Source organism: Heterocephalus glaber, unplaced genomic scaffold, assembly GCF_053883595.1.
Source record: "Heterocephalus glaber isolate CG9 unplaced genomic scaffold, H.glaber_assembly_v1.0 deba00001472, whole genome shotgun sequence".
Lineage (NCBI taxonomy): Eukaryota > Metazoa > Chordata > Mammalia > Rodentia > Bathyergidae > Heterocephalus > Heterocephalus glaber.
The window spans coordinates 38340861-38359946 of NW_028258315.1; the positions used below are offsets into that span (position 1 = coordinate 38340861).

General features: G+C 45.0%; 1 protein-coding gene across 9 annotated transcripts in view; it reads left to right on the top strand.

Moving 5' to 3' along the window:
* The window catches only part of Usp6nl (USP6 N-terminal like), a 303422-nt gene extending 289185 nt beyond the window's left edge, over window positions 1-14237 (top strand). For all 9 annotated transcript variants that reach the window (XR_015439473.1, XR_015439471.1, XR_015439469.1 and 6 more), the window contains one exon: window positions 1-14237. This exon is cut by the window's left edge. The gene's annotated coding sequence lies outside the window, so the exon portion shown is untranslated.
* Window positions 14238-19086: the final 4849 nt, after the last annotated feature.

The window sequence follows — 19086 nt, forward strand, 5'->3', positions numbered from 1 at the left end:
GACAGAGTCTTAATAAGTCACTAAGTTGCTCAGGCTGTGCTCGAACTTGGAATTCTCCTGCTAATACAGGAAATAATACTGGAGATGAAATAGCTAATATATCTCCCAATCTGTTTGCTGTCTGATACACTGAGTTCTTGTTCTCTAAAAATGGGAGAATGGGGCTGGGGATTTAGCTCAGTGGTTCTGGGCCTGCCTCGCAAGCGCAAGGTCCCAAGTTCGATCCTAGGTAATAAATAAATAAATAAATGGAAGAATGAATTTTAGGAACAACAGAGATTAAGAGTAGGAAGGTATTTATTGATAAGGGCAGGAACGGTCCCAAGTAGGTACCCAAGACCCCACTCTATAGGGGAGTTTTGTAGAGTGAAATTCACATTAGTACAACTTGTGGGCCACAGCCATGATCAACCAATAAGGTTACAAGTACAGCCACTTAGATAATAGTGGCCCAATTGGGAAACAAGTCACATAACAAGCATGGATGGAATGAACAAAGTCTTCTCCTAGGAAATGGTGGGTCCAGAGGTCTCTGGTCACCCACTGAGGTGGCTGATGTCTATCTAGACTTCATTAGGCCCAGTGTTTGGTCTTTGAGGAAGTGTGTAGGTCTGGTCATCTTGTCTTTATATTGAGGCCTGGTCTCTAGCTGGTATGCCTCTGGCTGCAGCTGTGGTGTGTTTCATCTTTGACCTGACTTTTGCCAGGACGTGGGCCTATCTGACTGCCTGTTTAACTCAGCTGTCTACAATACTGCCTCAGCCTCCCACACTGCTGGGATTACAGGCATGTACTACTGCGCCTGGCTTCTTTTTTGTTTTTGCCTTTCAGATATCAGAAGTTTTTCTTGGTGGCTGGATATGAGGTAAGGGTACCTACTGTGAATTATTCTTTGGTGATATAGTGTGTGGTGTGGTGGGAGGGAAGAAAGTCATGGTATTATGATTAGGTCTCAGACTCTTAAGGCCCATGTCTCTGAGATGTGAACTCCACATGTTTCTCAGTGTTGTTCCATTTAAGTGGGACAGGATGGCTCCAGTGGGCTGGAGTTGGGTGTGCCTTCCTCCCAGGTGCCTTGGGCTCTGACAAACCCCCAGCAGGTGGGGCTCTGGGTAACCACTTCCCCATGAGGGCCACTCTTGTTAAGAAAATCAAATGCTCTTCAAGGTTTCAAAATGGTTCCTTTCTCCCTCATCTGTGGAAACACAAGCACAAAGGAATTTTCTTTGCTGTTCACTGTGAGAAGCTGGCTGAGTTTCTGGAGGTAAAGCTCACGAAAGTATGGGGTCCTCTACACTGGGGGCCCCTGAATCTTTTCTCTGTCAGACCTGAGCCTCCAGTGATGTGTCCATGAGTTCCTCCTCCCTGCCTGGCCCTGGTATCCACAGAGTTTTCTGCTCCAGGGCTTTTGCCCGTGTAAATTTTGATTCTTGCGCCTACTGTGTGTCACACACTGTGCTGGTGCTTTACTTAGATCGACTGGGTTCTGTATGGCAGGGAACAAGTGCCCTCCTTTTACAATGGAGGAAATTAAGGCTCCATAAAGATACAGGATCCTCCTATGGCCCTGAGCCGGGCGGTGGGGGGCTTTCAACCAGGACAGAGTGACAGAAAATCTTGTGTTTGTGCCACATCCACAGAAAAAGTGACTCACAGTGGCTCCCTGGCCAGCAGTGGCTTCATGAATGATGTAACCAGGGTGTACTTACCTGAGCATTTCCAAAATTCTCTAGTCCATGCTGTTTTGTGGAAGAAATAGGGAATTAAAATCCCATGACCCAGCATGATTTCACCTCCCATGGGACTGAGGGAGAGCCAGCACGCATCACCTGTGGGTTTGCATGGCCTGCAGTTTTTGTTGTTGTTGTTGTTGTTGTTTTGTTTTGTTTTGACTTTTAGTCAGCACTTTCCCATTGGTTAAAAAATAAGGAAGATGGGCCCGGGATTTAGCTCAATGGTTTCGCCGCCTGTTGCACAGGTGCAAGGACCCGAGTTTGATCCCTGGTACCAAAATAAATAAATAAATAAAAATAAGGAAGATGGAGTTCCATGTCAAAGAGCAAAGATGTCCTGGAAATCCACCCTGTGATTTTGATGAGCTAAGTTCATGGTATAAACCTTGCCTTTTTTTTTTTTTAACATTTCTGAATTTTACAGCAAGCCTTGTTTCACTTGAGGCTTGTGAGCACTCTGTGAGTTAGGGCAACTGTTATTGTTCCCATTTTCAGAAGAGAAAACTGAGGTTGGGAGGGTTAGTGACGCCTCCAAAGTTACAGGTGTTAGCAATAAAGGTAAGAATTTAAGTGTCTTCATTTGGTGCTTGCTTCATGGCAAATGCTGGCCTGCTGCACTGATTAATCTTGATCGTCTACTTTATCAGCTTGAGAGCCACCTGGGAGATTAGTACAGCAGGCTTCTGGGTGTGTCTGAGGGGTAAGCAGGGCATGGCCTTGGGGATTATTTCTGATCCCTGACCCCTTCTTCCTTGGTTCTTCCCCAGCGTCCTGCTTCCTACATGCCATATCTGAGTATCTTTCCTCTTCCACGCCATTCTGCCATGCTGTTTCTGCTTTGGAGCTGGCTGACCGTGGATTGAAACCTCTGGAACCATGAGGCAAATTAAACCTTTTCTCCTTTAAGTTATGTGCATCAGATATTTTGTCTCAGCAACAAGAAAGTTGACACCAATCCCCCAGCAGTTCTGGGAATTCCTCTTTCTCCCAAAACACAGCAGCCCAAATGAGATAGGTCTTCTTTTGTTCCTTGTGTAACAATCTAGGGTGGAGCAGGAGCTCAGGCTCCTTCTCTCCTGTTGGTCTGCTCTTCTCTGAGTTGTGGTTGTTGCCTAGTTAGAAGATGGCTGGTGCAATTGCGTTTGTGTTCTCCTCCCCAGGAAGGAGAGGGAAAGGGTGGGCAGTGTTTATTAAACAAAGAAAAACATGCTCTGGAAGGGCCACCGTCTCCTCTGCTCACATCTCAGGCTGGTACCTATCCCAGTCACGTGAATTGCAAGGGTGTCTAGACTTGAGCCCGGCTGACACCTGGCAGAGGGAGTCTTATCCAAAAGGGAGACCAGGGGAGAACAAGGAACAGATCCTGTGTGATAGTTCACAGTCTCTGGGCCAGTTGGTCCCCCTGGCCGCCAACTCTCGAGGTGTGTGTGTCTTCCCACACAGAGCTCACACTTGCCTCTGTCATGGGTACAAATCCAGGTTCCACCAGTTGCTCCACCAGCCCTGTGACTGGCATTTCTGAATGTGCCATCTTCCCCAGCCAGCCCTTTGGAGGATCCCCACGACCTGGTGTCCTTTTTACTGAGAGACTAGTTCACTGCCACTTACCCGAGACTCAACTATCAGTAGTGGGGCAGGTGCTGGGTAGGGATGTCCACAGGAGATCCAGGGACAAGGAAGCTGTCCCCCACAAGGCTGTCAGAACCCTAGGTCCATATCCATTACTGCTTTCTCATCCCTGAATGTTTTCTGTGCCTGCAGCACGGGGTTTGGGTCCTTGCATCACACCTGCATTCCAGTCAATGTGAAGACAGAATAGGAGACATTAAGAGTAAGGAATTTCCTTATAAAAACAACTGTGACTTTTACAAGTCACTTCTGCTCGCAGCCCATGGGTCAAAATTTAGTTTAATGATTGCTCATAACTGCAAGGGCACCTGGGAAGTATAGTTTCTAATGGGGATGCCATATGGCCAGCTAAGCCTCAAGGGGTCCCACTGTAAAAGGAGGAAGGGAAAAATGGACAATGGGGTGAAATTCTCTGCCTCTATCACATCTTTCCTATCCTTGGGATTAGAAGCACATTCTAAGACACCTTTTCCTGAAATCTCTGCTGTCTGGAAAGTTAGACATTTTCTGTACCTCAGAATCCCATCACATACCTTATGATTCAAGTCAGGGCAGGTGAAAGGATGTTAATTAGTGAAATGTCCCCTTTTCAGGTTGGCCTTTCTAAATAATCCCAGCTGCACCAGTCTAGTAATGGTAGCTATAATAATAGATAACCTTCCATTCATTGAACATCTATTTTGCACTAGTTATTATAAGAGATTTACATGTATTATCTCAATCTTCACAAAACTAATGAGGCTGACATTAAAATGGTTCTTTTTTGTATTAGGAGAGACTCCCCAAGACTGATTTAGAGAGTTCTCACCAACCTTCTAATCCCAGGAGCCTCCAGCATAGGGCCAAGGTAAAAAGGTGAAAACCTGGCCCACTGTGGCCCCATAAGAACCCCTGTGACATACTAAGTAATTTAGTTAATTTGGAGTTTGCCTTGGGACCAGTCTGTCTTGGAAACTAGCGGTCTCCAAAGTGGGGAGCTTGTGCACCGGAGGACAGGACTGTCTAGAATGCAGGAAGGCAATATTAGACCATTTGTCTATATTTATTTTCATCTTATCCACTAAACATTACTGTTGGGTGTATTTTATTATGTGCACACTATAGTCTGCCGAGTAGTAAATATATTTAATTTATAAACAAATATGCACATATGGAAGGGCTTACTGGACAATTTTACATAATGGAATGCACAATCCCAAAAGCTTGGAAATAGATTCCTGCTCTCCACTGCTGCTTCCTCACCTGCACACGAAAGGCAGAGGGAGGAAGGAGGGTTGAGAAGTCTGTGGCAGCAGCATTTTGCACCCAGGCTGGGGTGTGTAATTCTGCCTGACACCCTGCAGCAGCTGGGAAGGCGGATGGCTCAGCCCATCACAAGCAGGACAAGATTTCTCACAGCCAATTACAAATCCTTGTAGAGCTCAGAGAAGGTGCAAACCTTTCTCAAGGCTCCCCCAAGGTCTCCTTTCCAGTGTGCAAAATGCATCTCCCCAAGGCTGCCACCTACAAATTTCCAGTCCCATCCTGCTGCTGTTCTTTATAGTTAAGTCTGCAAGTCTCATTTATCAGAATCCCAGATTATTCTACTAGAGATCCAGCAAATCTGGCAGCCCCTTTTCTTAGTATTTGTCCCTTCTTGATTAGTGTGCTCAGACTGCCATAGCAAAATGCTGCAGAATGGGTGACTTATATAGCAAGCATTTATTCCTCATAATCACGGAGGCTGGAAGTCTAGTCAAGGTAATGGTCAGTTCAGTGCCTACTGAGGATCTTTTTTCTGGCCTGAAAACTGCTGCCTTCTCCATGGCACACAGTGCAATCTCTTCCTCCTCTTACAAGTATCCGATTAGGATCCTATATGGGATCCTAACTTAACCTCCTATGAGCCCTATCTCTAAACACAGTAGCACTGAGGATGACTTAGGGGCTCCACAATATTCAGCCCAGAGCCCCCTCGTTGCATAAGTCACTGGGTCTGTGAACACTGAAGCCACTGCTGTCTCCCCTGTAATGTGGTGAATTGTGTTATCACCACATTCATGTGCTGAAGCCCCAAACTTTGTATCTCAGAATGTGACTGTTTTGGAGAGAGGGTTTTACAGAGCTAATCAAGTTAAAATGAGGTTGTTAGGAGAGACTTTTGGGCATGACTGGCATCTTTATTAATAAGAATTTAGGTGCAGAAGCATGCACACAGGAAGGTACCATGTGAACAGGAAGACAAAGGCCTACAAGCCACAGACTGCCAGAGTGCAGGTTAGTTCCCAGGAGGGCAGGGCATGAAACCAGGTCTTTGACCTTGGACTTCCAGCCTAAAGAGCCCCTCCCTGTTGGTTCCACATTGGAAAGGGAGCAAGGGCTTCTTATACTTCAGTAGGGGGAATCCATGTCCCCCACCTCTGCTTGGGGGGTGTGGCTGGCAGCTGTCCAGGATCATGAGACAGCCAGAGGTGACGGAGAGGGTCATGGGGGCTCTCTGTCCTCAGGAATGCTCTCAGCTCTCCGGCACTCCTGTTCCTGTTTAACTGCACCAGGAGTCTCTCTCTCTTTCCTCAGGCTTAGCCTTACTCCAAACAGAACAAGCAGCTCTTGTCTGCTCCCAGCTGGCCTTTCGAAGGGAAAGTCACCTTGCTCCTGGACTATGGTGTCGCCCCAATTCAGTCAGGCCCTCATTGCTCCTCATCTGTGAAAGTACTTACACAGAGTCACACAAAAGTAGCAGAGCTAAATTAAATTGGGTGATCCATTTTACAATCTATAAGGAAAAGAATGGGATAATACAGAATCGCCACTGCCCTTAGTAACTTAGGAGAGAGAACGTCTGACCTTCCCAGACTTGGCCTATCCTGTCTGTCTCTTTGCATTGCTTCAGGGAGGGCCCCTTCCTGTGGGTGGAATCAGCAAACCTGCCACACAGTATGTTCCCTACTCAACAAATCTCCACTCCTCAAACTCTTCTTCGTGAGTCCTATTCCTAAATTCTGTGAGGCCTTCATCTTCTCTACTCTGAATCCTATTTTTCTTCTATATCTATTACAACATGAAATTCCAACAATAACTAATGGAAAAGTCCTGGTAATCATATTTGGAAATGACTTGGAGAATAGATAAAATATTTGACCCACCTTAGTGAGGATGTAGGAAGAGATTCGAGGCCTAGGTGTGAATTCGGCCTGAAGCCATCGCTTACTTGCTGAGGGACCTTGAGCATTTATGTGCCCTCTTTGAACCTCAGTCACTCATCTTGCAGATGGGACCCAGAGGAGGACCTGCTCCTGGGGCTGTGGAAATGTCTGAGTGAGCTATTCTCATAATACATGTTTAATAGAGATAACTGTGACCTCATCACCTCACTAGAGCTGCTCAGTAAGTATGTGCCACTTCAATGAGCACATACAGTGGACCCTTGAGTTATGACCAGTCTGGCATACAAACAACTTGGGCTATGACCGGAATTTTAGTTTTAACTTTTGAACAAAGTCTTGAGTTACGACCTGAATGCTGGGCATTTGTGCTTCCAGATGGTCTCAGATACAGATTTAACCCTTAAAGAGATCTGGAAGGAACATTATAGCATCCTTTCCTGTGTGGGGTAAATTGAGAAATCCTGAGCCAATGTCTCTCTAAGGACACTGAGATCTGCCTGTATACAGGAGAGAGACTTTGAAGGCTGTGTAGAGGAGCCTGAGCCTTCAAGTGACCAACTTGAGTTATAACTTGCCCTGGTGACTTGAATTCATAAGTTGAGGGTCCAATGTACTTGCTTCTGTCTGGCTGCACACTGAAACTCTTAAGAGACACACCCAAAACATTATTTGTGCTGGGTCCAATCAGGAGACAAAATCTGCACATGATTTGAATGATAAAGAACTATCAGGCAGTGATAGGACAGCAGCTATACAGATGGAAAGAAACCCTGGTGAGCACCCTAGCGCTGAGGAAGTTTCCAAGGAAAGACAAACTTGAAGGGGAGAGGGGGTCACTTCTCATTGATGAAAGTGTGGTTGGAAGTTTCTAGATGGCACGGAAGTCCCTGGGTGGCCTTGGTGCATGTCACTGGGCATCAGAATAAGTCCTCTAGGACACAGAGCCTTATGGGTGAATGAATGCAGAGGTTATGGTGCTGCTGCGGGCCTGAGTTGTCTGCCTTGGGGGACTTGCAGCAAGGTAGGTGGTCACTGGGCAGGCCCAAGTGTGCTAGGGTAGTGTGCCTGGACATCCTCCCTCTATCTCCCAACCACACGGGCACCACCAGCCGGCAACACAACAGGAGGGGAACATAGCAGAACCCAGCGCAGTGAAACAAGGGCTATAAACCCACCACCTCCTGCAGTGTCCCTCTCTCGCCCTCTGCTGACAAAATTTAGCATTGCATTCTTTGCAAAAAGGATACCGGAAGAGACCATCCCAACACCACGGCAGGTTTTGTCGTGTGAGTCTGGGACTGATAGGCAATAAATTGATAAATGGAACTCTGAGTAAAAACAAAAACAAAAACAAAAACAATGGCATTTATCTACAAGATAAAATGACAAGAAGTAAAAAAATACCCCATGTTTTACAATTTGCATCTCAAAGAATAGCTATTCTGAGCAACATTTCATGTACCTAGAGGCCGTCTGTATGCCTTCTTTGGAGAAAAGTTTATTTAAGTCCTTTGCCCATTTTTCAGTTGGGCTATTTGTTTTGCTATTGAATTAAAGGTGTCTTTTGTATGTTTTGAAAATTAACTCATCAGATAAGTGGTTTGCAAATATTTTCTCCCCTTCCATGGACTGCATTTTCACTGCCAATTGTTTTCTTTGCTGTACAAAAGATTTATAGTTTGATGTGGTCTCACTTTCCTATTTTTGCTTTTGTTGTCTATAATTTTGTTGTTGTATTTAAGAAATCATTGTCAAGATCAATGTCAAGGAGTTTTCCCCCTATATTTTCTTTTAAGTGTTTTGTAGTTTCAGGCCTTACATTTAAATCCTTAATCTATTGTTGATTATGTGCATAGTGTAAAATAGAGGTTTTATTTTATTCTTTTACATGAAAACATTCAATTTTCTCTGGACAATTTGTTAAAGAGACTGTCCTCTTTCCGTTGTGTATTAGCACCCTGTAGGAGATTAGTTGACTAATATGTGTGTGTTTATTCCAAGGCTCTCTTCTACTGGATTGGTTTATTTGTCTGTTTTTATGCTATTTTGATTACTGTAGCTTTGTAACATTTTGAAATTAGGAAGTACAATGCCTCCAGCTTTGTTTATCTTTTCTCAAGATAATGTTGGTTATTCTGTGCCTTTCATGGCTCCATATGAATTTTAGGATTGTTTTTACTATTTCTGTTACCAATACTATTGGGTTGCACTGAATCTGTGGATAGTCTTGGTAGAATGGTCATTTAAACAATACTTAGTCTTGTGTGTCTTACTCTTCTTTGATGCTATTACAAATGGAATTGTTTTCTTAACTTTTTGGAAAGTTTATTATTACTGTGTAGAAATGCAATTTATTTTGAATGTTGATTTTGTATCCTGCAACTTTACTGAATTTGTTTATTGGTTCCAACCATGTTTAGGTGGAGTCTTTAGGGTTTTCTAGATATAAGATCATACCATCTGCAAAGAGATACAACTTTAGTTTTTCTGTATAATTTGAATGGCTTTTATTTCTTTTTCTTTGTAATTGCTCTGTGTAAGACTTCAGAACCATACCATGTCAGGATATGTGTGTGTGTGTATATATATATATATATATATATATATATATATATATATATCCCCCCCCCCAGAGGAGTTGGAACTCTATACTATCAGTGGGAATGTGAAATGACACAGCCACTATGGAAAATAGTATGGAGCTACCTAAAAAATTAAAAATAGAACTACCATATGATCCAGAAATCTCACTGCTGGGTATATATCTAAAGGAAATAAAAATCACTATCATAAAGAGAAACCTGCCCTCCCACATTCACTGTAGCATTATTGACAATAGCTAATGTATGAAATCATCTCAAATGTCCATCAGCAGATGAATTGTGTTATGGTTCAGATCTAAAATGTTCCCCAAATTCTTACATACTCATATGTGGGACCATTGGAGGTGACTGGATTACGGGGGCGGATAGCTGACTGTTGTTAGGAGGTGGGGCCTGGTTGGAAGAGGTGGCTCACTGTCAGCATGACCAGGAAGATTATATCTCCTTTCCTGGCTCCACCCTTGAGGCACTCTGTGTTTCATGGCACCATGCCATGAACAGCTCTTTTCTGTCATGCATCTCTGTCATGCTGTCCTGCGATGGAGCCAACTGACTAGAGTTTGAAACAGGAGCCAAAATAAACCTTTCCTTCCTTAAGTTGTGGGTGTCTGGTATTGTGTGTCAGTTACAAGAAAGTGACTAAGAAAATTTTATATAGAAAATATAGTATAGGGCCGGGGATTTAGCCTAATGGTGCTGATGCTTGCCTCACAAGCACAAGGCCCTGAGTTGGATCCCCAGTACCAAAAAAAAAGACAATATAGTATATACATACAATGGAATACTATTCAACCTTTAAAAAGAAGGGACTCTACTTTTGACAACATGAGTGAACGTGGAGGACAATATGTTTAGTGAAATAAGCTAGTCACAGAATGACACATACTGCATGATTCTTCTTATATGAAATATTAAACTCACAGAAGCAGAGAGGGGAGTAGTTGTTTCCAGGGAATGAGGGCAGGGAAAAATGAGGAGCTAGTCCTCCACTGGTATGCTATAAACTTTGAGTTATGCAAGATGAAAAATTTCTAGAGATTTGCTATACAGCAATGTACATATGTTTAACAATATGGTAGTGTGCACTTAAAAGTGTAAGACGGCAGATCTCACATTAAGTTTTCTTAACGATAGATAAATAAGTAAAACAAACCAAGAAACCCACAAAGGGGCACAAGATAACTTTTGGAGACAATGCCTATGCCTTTTACCTTGGTTTTGGTGATGGTATCACTGGTGTGTGTATATCCAAATTCATCAAATTGCGTGCATTAAATATGTATAGGATTTTAAAAAATTATACCTCAATAAAGTGTTTTTTTAAAAAAAATTTACTACTTTGAACAAAACTTCATCTATTAAGTGAAAAAAGCAAATTACAAAAGGAACGAGTACAGTATAATTTTATAAAAACAACAAAGCCCTACATTTTAAAAAGATGCATGGAAGTAGTCTCCTCCCCCACTGCCTTTCTCCCACACCCATCCTTCCCTTCTTTGGTGAGAGTGAGAGAAGGTGGAAGGACCAGTCACCTTACGGTTTTAGAGAACTGGGGATTTTCATTCCTTTCCTCTCATCTCCCTCCCCCCATACCCAGCATGAGTCGGACAGAACCTGTTTCGTTACCTAGAATCACAACCAATCCTAATTGAGCCCTTTTATCTCCCTTGGTCTCAGAATTTCCCAGTGGCATTGTCTTCTCCTCAGGCTGGGGAGAACTAGAAAGATGTTTAAGGAAACATGGCGGCCTGATGGCCTGGGTCACATCAGCACCCATTTGGGTGGTTGTGAAGAGGCCAGGTCCCTGCTTGCGGGGTAAACAGTGTTGACCAGTTTCTTTGCAGCTGAATTTCACACAGAATGGCTAGATGGGCAGCAGCATTTCCCAGCTTTTCCTGAAATTTGTTTTGTGGAACAGAGTTTGGAAAATGCTGCTAAGGATATGAAAGATGTCTAAAAGTAAAGATTCGAATATTAAAATGTCCAAGATTTTGTAGCATCTCTTCTTCTAGTGATGATTAACTTCCATTATAAATGTGTTTTCTCATAACTACATCACTATATACATGCATACATATGGATACATAGATTCCACACATGTGTACATGTGCTGACCAAGACTGGAGGATTCTATACTGTCATGAGAGTGGCTCTCGAGATGAAATTACAGATGGTTTATTTCATTTGTATGCTTTGCTATAAAATCCCAAATTTCTGTGGTTATTTGTTCCTTTTCTATTAAGATAAAGGTAACTGTGAATTGCTGATTATTATTATTATATTATTTTGGCATTTAAAACCATCTTCCGAGCACCACACTGAAAGAGAGTTGGGCACATCACACCCTCCTGCCCCCCATCAAGGTGACTGCAGAGAGAGGTGTCACCCACGTCAGATTTCTTGATGAGGCAGAAACGACGCAAATGTCAACTGGGGAAAGTTCCCTGACCTGCTAATGGGCAGGACCTACTTTTCTCTTATGGGGCGCTCTCGTGTTTGCTCAGCTGGCGGAGCCCTGACCCTCTTGTGACAATTATTACTCCATGTCAAAAGGCAGCCGCGCTGAGCCATTCAGATCTGACAGCAGAAGATGGAGCAGCCCCCATCAAACTCGGGGCCACAAGGCTCCAGCAGGGGGTGAAAGGGTCCAGAGCCTTCTGTGAAAAGACTTAAGTGCCTCCTTCCTGCACTGCCCTGCACTGGCCTGCTGCACGGGCCCCTCAAGGGCAGTGCTTCTCCTCTCCATACTAGGACAGAGGCCACAGCCACCAGTGCCATCTCAGGCTAGGCTCTGTGCCATGAATGTGTGACAAGGGGAAAGAAAAGAAGGGAAAGGAATAAACATGAGAAAAGGAAAAAATGGAAACAAATAGGGTGGGGTGGAGGGGGTGAAGTGAGGGCAGGGGAATGGGGAAAAAATAAAAACCAAGATATATAATGTAAAGGTACAAATTTCCAATGATGAATGTCATCCCATTGTATACTTAAAATGTACCAATAAACTTAATGAAAAAAAATGAGGATATGACCTTTAAAACAAAAAACCTCCCAAACAAACAAACAAACAAACAAACAAAAGACAAGCTACCACTGACACCCTTCAGGATGGAGAAGCTTCATCTACTGGAGCTTGTGCAAAGAGGAATTAGAAATGGCATCTTGCTCCTTGTAATGACAAATGGCCCATTTAAAACCCTGGGCTTTATGCAGGGATGGAAAGGGAGGCATAAGGGTCATGGCTGGAAGCTCCCACCATTTCCTTTGTTGTCATTTATGACAGGCTGATGCTGTGCTCTACCAGTACACTTAGCATTCTTGGTTAGGATAAATCATGTGAGAAGAGCAGGGATCCCCAAGGAAGACCCAGAATAACTGAGAGCAGCAGGTCTCCAGAAAAAGTCACCAGGATGAGAGGGACCAGCCTGGCTCCGGGAGCAAGTGGCTCCTGAAGCAGAAGCAGGTAGGACTTCTGGGTACAAGCTCTACAGCACCAGAGATGTTGCGTTCTAACTGGTGGCCTCTGTCCTGCTCTGTGTGTGTGCTGGAGTAGCCAGGAGAACATGCAAAAGCCTCCTGGCAACACTGCAACCTGCTCTGCATGTGCGAAGCCATCGCTATGAATGAGCTTAGAATGAGGATGGCTGGTCATGCAATAGCTAATGCTTCTAGAAACCTTCCTGTGTGCTGAAAGTGGTGCTTCAAATTGTTCATTTCCTTGAAATCATTCTTTTAGCACATGCTTAAATGCATCCTGGGTGCCAGCACAGTTCTAGGAGACAAAGAGAGAAAGTCTCATGGATAAGCACTGTGTGGTCTGCCACACGAGGGGCTATTTGACATTGGCTACAACGTGAATGAAAGTGAATGAACCTTGAGGACACTGTGCTAAGTGAAATAAGCCAGTCACAAAAAGACTAATATATGATCCCAGTTATAGGTGGGCCCTAGAATAGTCAAATCCATAGAGACAGAATGTAGATGGTGGCAGCCAGGGCTGGGGAGAGGGACATGGGAAGTTGCAATTTCATGGGGACAGAGTTCTAGTTGTACAGAATGAGAAGAGCACTGGAGAGGGATGGTGGTGACAGTTGTACACCAGTGTGAATACATTTAATGACCCTGAATTACACACTTTAAATTGGTCAGGATGGCACATTGTATTTGTATTCCCGCATGGTTAAAGGACAGAGACAGGAAGCATCTCTGTTTTTAAGGCCTGTGTTCCAGTGGAGACATTCATATTCTACTGAGTTATATTTTAAATGTGTTACTGCATATTAATTTTACAAAATATTGTACTGAGTTACAATGTGGTAGTTTTCTACATGCATATAACATTTTTCATATTCATCCTCTTCCCCTTGTTCCCCTTCTTTTGTCTAATAATAGTATCTCTTCTACTTTTATGTTACTTTATTTTTTAAGACTCCATATATTGGGAAACTGTGATATTTGTCTTTCTGGGCCTGGCTTATTTCTCAACATTGATGAGCTCCAGTTGTAAGACCATGGGCCTTACCAAATGCTCCGAGGAGCTGACTACAGTGAAGATCACCCGGGAGGGAACACACCGGACAAGTTGTAAAACAGACCTTTATTAGTCTGGCCAGACGGCACTCTCCAAGCACCAAGCTTAGAGAGGCACCCGGCTCAGAGCCTGAAGTCCTTTTATAGGAGATGCTAGAGGGAAGTTGGCAAGCAGAAATACAGAAGCGAAACGCAGAAGGAACTTTTACAGATTGTTCTTAAGATAACATATTCAGATATGGAGTTGGGCAAGCATGACGGAACACTACACACACAACACACCTTCCTGGCACAACAACAAGCACATCCCTGGAACTCAATGTCTACCTGGTGATCTGTAATAGAAGCAGACAAGTTGGGGCCCTATTACAAAATGGAGTACAAAATGGAGTAACTGTTGTTCAGTCTCACACAGTTCCATTAATTTTCCTGAAAATGACACAATTTCATTCTTCTGTATGGCTGAATATTACTCTATTGTGTATATACACCACATTTTCTTTATTCATTATCTCTTGATGACACCTAAGCTGGTTCTATATCTTGACCATTGTGAATTGTGCCACAATAAACATGGGAATGCAGGCATCCCTACAGTATGCTGCCTTATTTCTTTCAGGTATATAGCATGGAGTTGTATAGCTAGGTCATATGGTAGCTATATTTTTGCTTTTCTGAGGATCCTCCATACCGATTTCCATAATGACTGTACTAATTTAGATTCCTCCAGTGGATTACATAATTTAGAATGTAAGTGTAATTTAATGTTCAAAATAACTCAATGATTTTGAGGATCCTGGCACAGAGAGGAAAAATATGCCCAATTTAACAGGCGGGATTTTGAACCAGCACTCCTCATTCTTTCTGGCATAACCTGAGACCCTGCCACTAACCTCCTAGTGGGTCTGTAAGACAAGAGGCGCATCTGCCTTTGATCATCTCCTCTTGCTCATCTGGTCCTTGCTGCCTCTCCATTCTCAGCTTGTTCCTGTGTTTTGGTGTCAGTCAAAATCCCCATGCTCTCCTCCTGGCCCCTATCCAGAAAGCCAGAACCTGGAGCTCCATGGATGCCCACCTGGGCAGGGGGTTGGTTCAGCTGAGGTCAGTAGGACCAAAGGGATCTTAACCTGAAGCATCAAGTGGGCAGGTCTCCAGGGTCCTTGCCATCTCCCCCTTCCAGCCACCCATTTTCACAAGAGGCCTTATGACCACTCTCTGATGCAGCTTTCCATGTTTCCTGTGTCTTCTGTGTGTATGTTGTTGTACTCTGGGCCCTGCCCACAGTCAGGAGGACAGTCTTGGTGGGACAGAGATACAGAAAGCCATGTCTTTTTGGAGCTTGCCTGTTTTAGGGTATTACTATCATAATTACTAACTCTTCCTTTCACCCCCTCCCACCCATTCTGTCTTCTTCAACCTTCTGCATTCTGAGGGATGGCTCCAGAGAGAGGGTGGCAGTGGAGGCCTCAGAGACAGGTCATGCCTGACCATGACTCTCACACTGACCTTGGGATCACCAAAGTCTTTCAAAATATTGATTCATAGCTCCTGCCTCCCCAAGTCTTTTAAAAAATTCCCCTAGCATAATTCTGTTGGGCAGGTAGAAGGGGGAACTACAGATTCTCAACTTTGACCACACACTTGAATCACCTGGGTGGCTCTTAAAAATGACTACTGCCTGAGCTTCTGTAGGCAGTGTTAATGCCCCTTGGTGATAGGGTTTCTAGAAGCTCCCTGGGTGCCCTCATGTTCTGAGCTCCTGACCTCTGGATGGGGCCATACTGTCAGCTCACTGAGGCCAGCATTGCTTGCCAGGGCTGAGAACCCCAATAACACAGGGCCACAATACTCTGAGGGACTCTTGGAAATCAGAAGGAACCCCCCCGCCCCCAACTTTTAGGTTGAAGGAAATGTTGTCATAGATAACACATTTGTCTTTGTATCAACACAGTCATAAAATATATTTTTTGGAGGATAAAGGGCCCATGAAGGTCCCTAAGTGGCTGCCCTGTACTTAGCTGCCAGTTGTGCCCAGTGTCCACAGAACGAATAGGGGAAGAACTTGGAGGATTAAAAAGGTGTAAAGAAAAAATACCTGGCAGTAGAGAGGATGCTGATGGGGGCAGTGGTCTCATGGAGCTAGAGCCCCTAACGAAGATTAAAAGTTATAGCGAGACGGGCTGGAAAGAACAAACAGTGAATGTGAGCTAAGGGAAGGCTATCTAAGTATAACCGAGAGGGCGTGGAGCCGGTCCTGTGAAAATCTGTTCGTCAGCCTCGGATTCTGCCTATGTTTCTCTCAACAAGGCCTATAAGCTTTATCCAACTTGAAGCAGAAGAATTTAGTGTGATGTTAGAACCAACAAAATATCCAACACAAGCAAGGATTACTCCTAACCAGGGTTGGGTCGAGGGTGAGTCAGGTGAAGTGCTGGGGTCCAAGACCAAAGGAGACAGTCTCACCCAAGAGTCAGGCCCCTCTAGCCTGCACACAGGACCCCTCGCTGACCTGCCCCTGCTTGCTGACCTGTTTCCGTGGGTCAGTGGGCTGCACTGGGCTGGTGATGCTTGAGATGGGGAGGCGGGGGTGGGGTGTGGGGTGGGGTGGGCGGCAGCGGTGCCTTCCTGGGCCTCTCCCACTCGCCCTAGTGTGGAAGCAGGGAATGGATGTGCTGTGTGAGTGTCCCGTGGATAAGGGCAGCCTTCCTGAAAAAGGAGAGGTCTCTGGCCTTTGGCTCATTTTAAAATAATTGAAATAAGAAAGCAAGTCGAGTATAAAGAGTTTCCTGGGGCCCCCAGGGAACAATCTAACCCACCATTCTGAGCTTGGATTTCCAAGTTTCCCAGCAGGGAGAAAAACTCTTAAGAATTCTGCCCTCAGAGCCTTCCAGAAGGCCTGACCTGGTGGCATGTGGCTCTTTTCCACGGCCTGGTTGAGAAGCCTGAGTAGGGTGAGCCATGGAGGACAGACTTCGTGCGTGACCTGCTCCAGATAAAACACACGTCACCTTCCCTTTATCTGTTAGGAATAAAGAAGGGCTCACATGTTTTTCAAGCACATCAGCATCTTTCACTGTCAGGCCTGCTCCTTACAGGGAGCCTTCGGACATATCTCCCTGGGGCCACGCAGGACTGAGAGCAGCCCCTGTGGGTGGCGGAGTACCGCTGGAGGAGTGATGGCACTTTTGCATGCCTAGACCTTTGTGCCCGTGAAGGAGGTGGGGGCTGGCATTTTCAAGCCACCCTTAGAATGTGACCTGGGGATTTGTGCTCTGTTGTTAAGTGTTTCATGTGAGGGCATGTGATGCATCTGTTGCCAGGAACCTTCTCCTCCTCTCAGCCTCCACCACCCCTGGAAGTTGTTGACCCAGAATTCGAGATCAGTGCCAAGCTGGACATGAATGGGTCCCAAAGGGTCTCTACACAGTAAACACCCGAGATGTAATCATCTGCCCCTGGGACGTCCCCAAGTGCACCACCCATCTAGGGGGAAGGGTGACACCATTCCTTTAACAACCCACAAGCAACTTGAGCTCCCATTTTCCCTTGGTTGTAGAAAGAACACCCATCTCCACCTATGCCAAGGTCCAAGGTCTCTAGAATAATTGGGGGTGGTCTCAGTGCTGCTTGCTCAACAGGCCAGATTGGAGCCTGCTTTTCTGATGGCCCTGGGTGCAGAACAGCCCTTTGTTCTCCAGCCTTGGTTCTTGGGTTGCCAGAGCCCTGGGACATAGCCCGCTTCTTGGTCCTCTTCCTCTATTCACTGAAGCCCATCAGCCAGGACTGCTTTCTGACAGCCAGGGCCAGCAGATGGACAATAATTTAAAATGTAGCCATTGCTATCTTAAGGGGCCCCTGACACATTGCCTCCCTCAGTGTGACTCCCCTGCTGGCCATCTGCATGGGTTTGGAGGATGCTGTGGACTCCTTCATTTTAGGGCTCCCCTGGCCCATTCCTTCAGTCCTGAAGGCAAAAATTCAGGTTGTTTTCTTTGGTTTTATTGCTTGATTGTTATCTTTATTATGCTGAGCATTTAATGCAGTTTCACCTAACACCCTATTAACTAGGTCAGTGGTGGTGAACCTATGGCATGTGTGCCACAGCAGGCTGTTTGTATCATTGAAAGTTCTAAAAGGTTTGCCATCACTAAACTAGGTAATGCCTTTTTGGGGAGTAGTCATGTCTTTTTTTTTTTTTTTTTTTGGTGGTGCCAGAGATCGAACTCAGGACCTTGCACTTACAAGGCAGGGGAGGTACCACTGAGCTAAGTCCCCAGCCCAGTAGTCATGTCTTTTAAACTCAGATGACCCAGGGAAACACAGCAAGGGTTTTGTTTCAAAACAAATGATCATCTACATTGAAGCTCAATTTTGTTACCCACTAAGAAGGCAGAAAAGGCTGCAGTGGTACTTTGAAGTAGTAATTCTTCATACAATTGAGACAAGGTCTAGCTACATAGTTGAGGCTGACCTTGAACTCACTATGTAGCCCAGACTGGCTTCAAACTTACAGTGATCCTCCTGCCTCAGCCTTCTAAGTTCTGGGATTATAAGTGCGTGCCACCATGCTAGCAAAGAGATCCATCTACCCATCTTTTCCTTCTTTCTTTTTTCTTTTTGCAGTACAATACTAGAAATTGAACCTAAGGGTTTCCACATGCTAGGTAAGTGTTCTACCACTGAGGCATATCCCCAGCCCTTTCTCTCCTCTTACACAGCAGTCACCGAGATCTGCCTGTGGGCTTGACTTTGAGAGAGACCCTGGGAATCCAGGGAGGGCTGTGGGTGGGCAGCCCACATCCTGGGGCCTCTCTGAGTGTTGGGCTCCTCAGAGCAGGAAATCAAATCACTGAGCAGGATCATCCTTTCTTAGGGACCAGTGGCTGTCCCTGCTGAGTGCTCTTCCTTGTTGTTGCTCCATGGGAAATTATTCCATGGAAAGTGTGCACTGAGTTCATCTTTGGTTTCAGACCTGGCCACTATAACATGGAGAAGCTTTCGCTAGTCATTGGTGGCTCCTGTCTTTGTTCTAGCCAGGGGTCACATATGGTGTAGAAAACTGAGACCTCTAAGGAGACCGCCATTGGATTTCTGTCCTCCCACATCCTGGCTAAGTCTCAGGGAAGGCAGAGCCTTGGGACTGAGTGATTCTGAGGACAGTTCAGGTGACTGGTCACATGTGTGATAACACATATGTACACACACATAGACATGCCTATGTGCATGCACACCCACATACTCATATATACATACACAAGGACACATGTACATGGGCATACCTGCATATGTGCACCTAGATATGCCTGCATACACACAGACACACATGTCAGAGATAGACACTGATGCATGTGTAGAGCCACATAGCACACACAACTGTATGCTGGAGCTCTCTCTGTGTAGTCACTGTGTCTGTACAGTCACAGTCCTGGAGCATAGCTGGGGGACCAG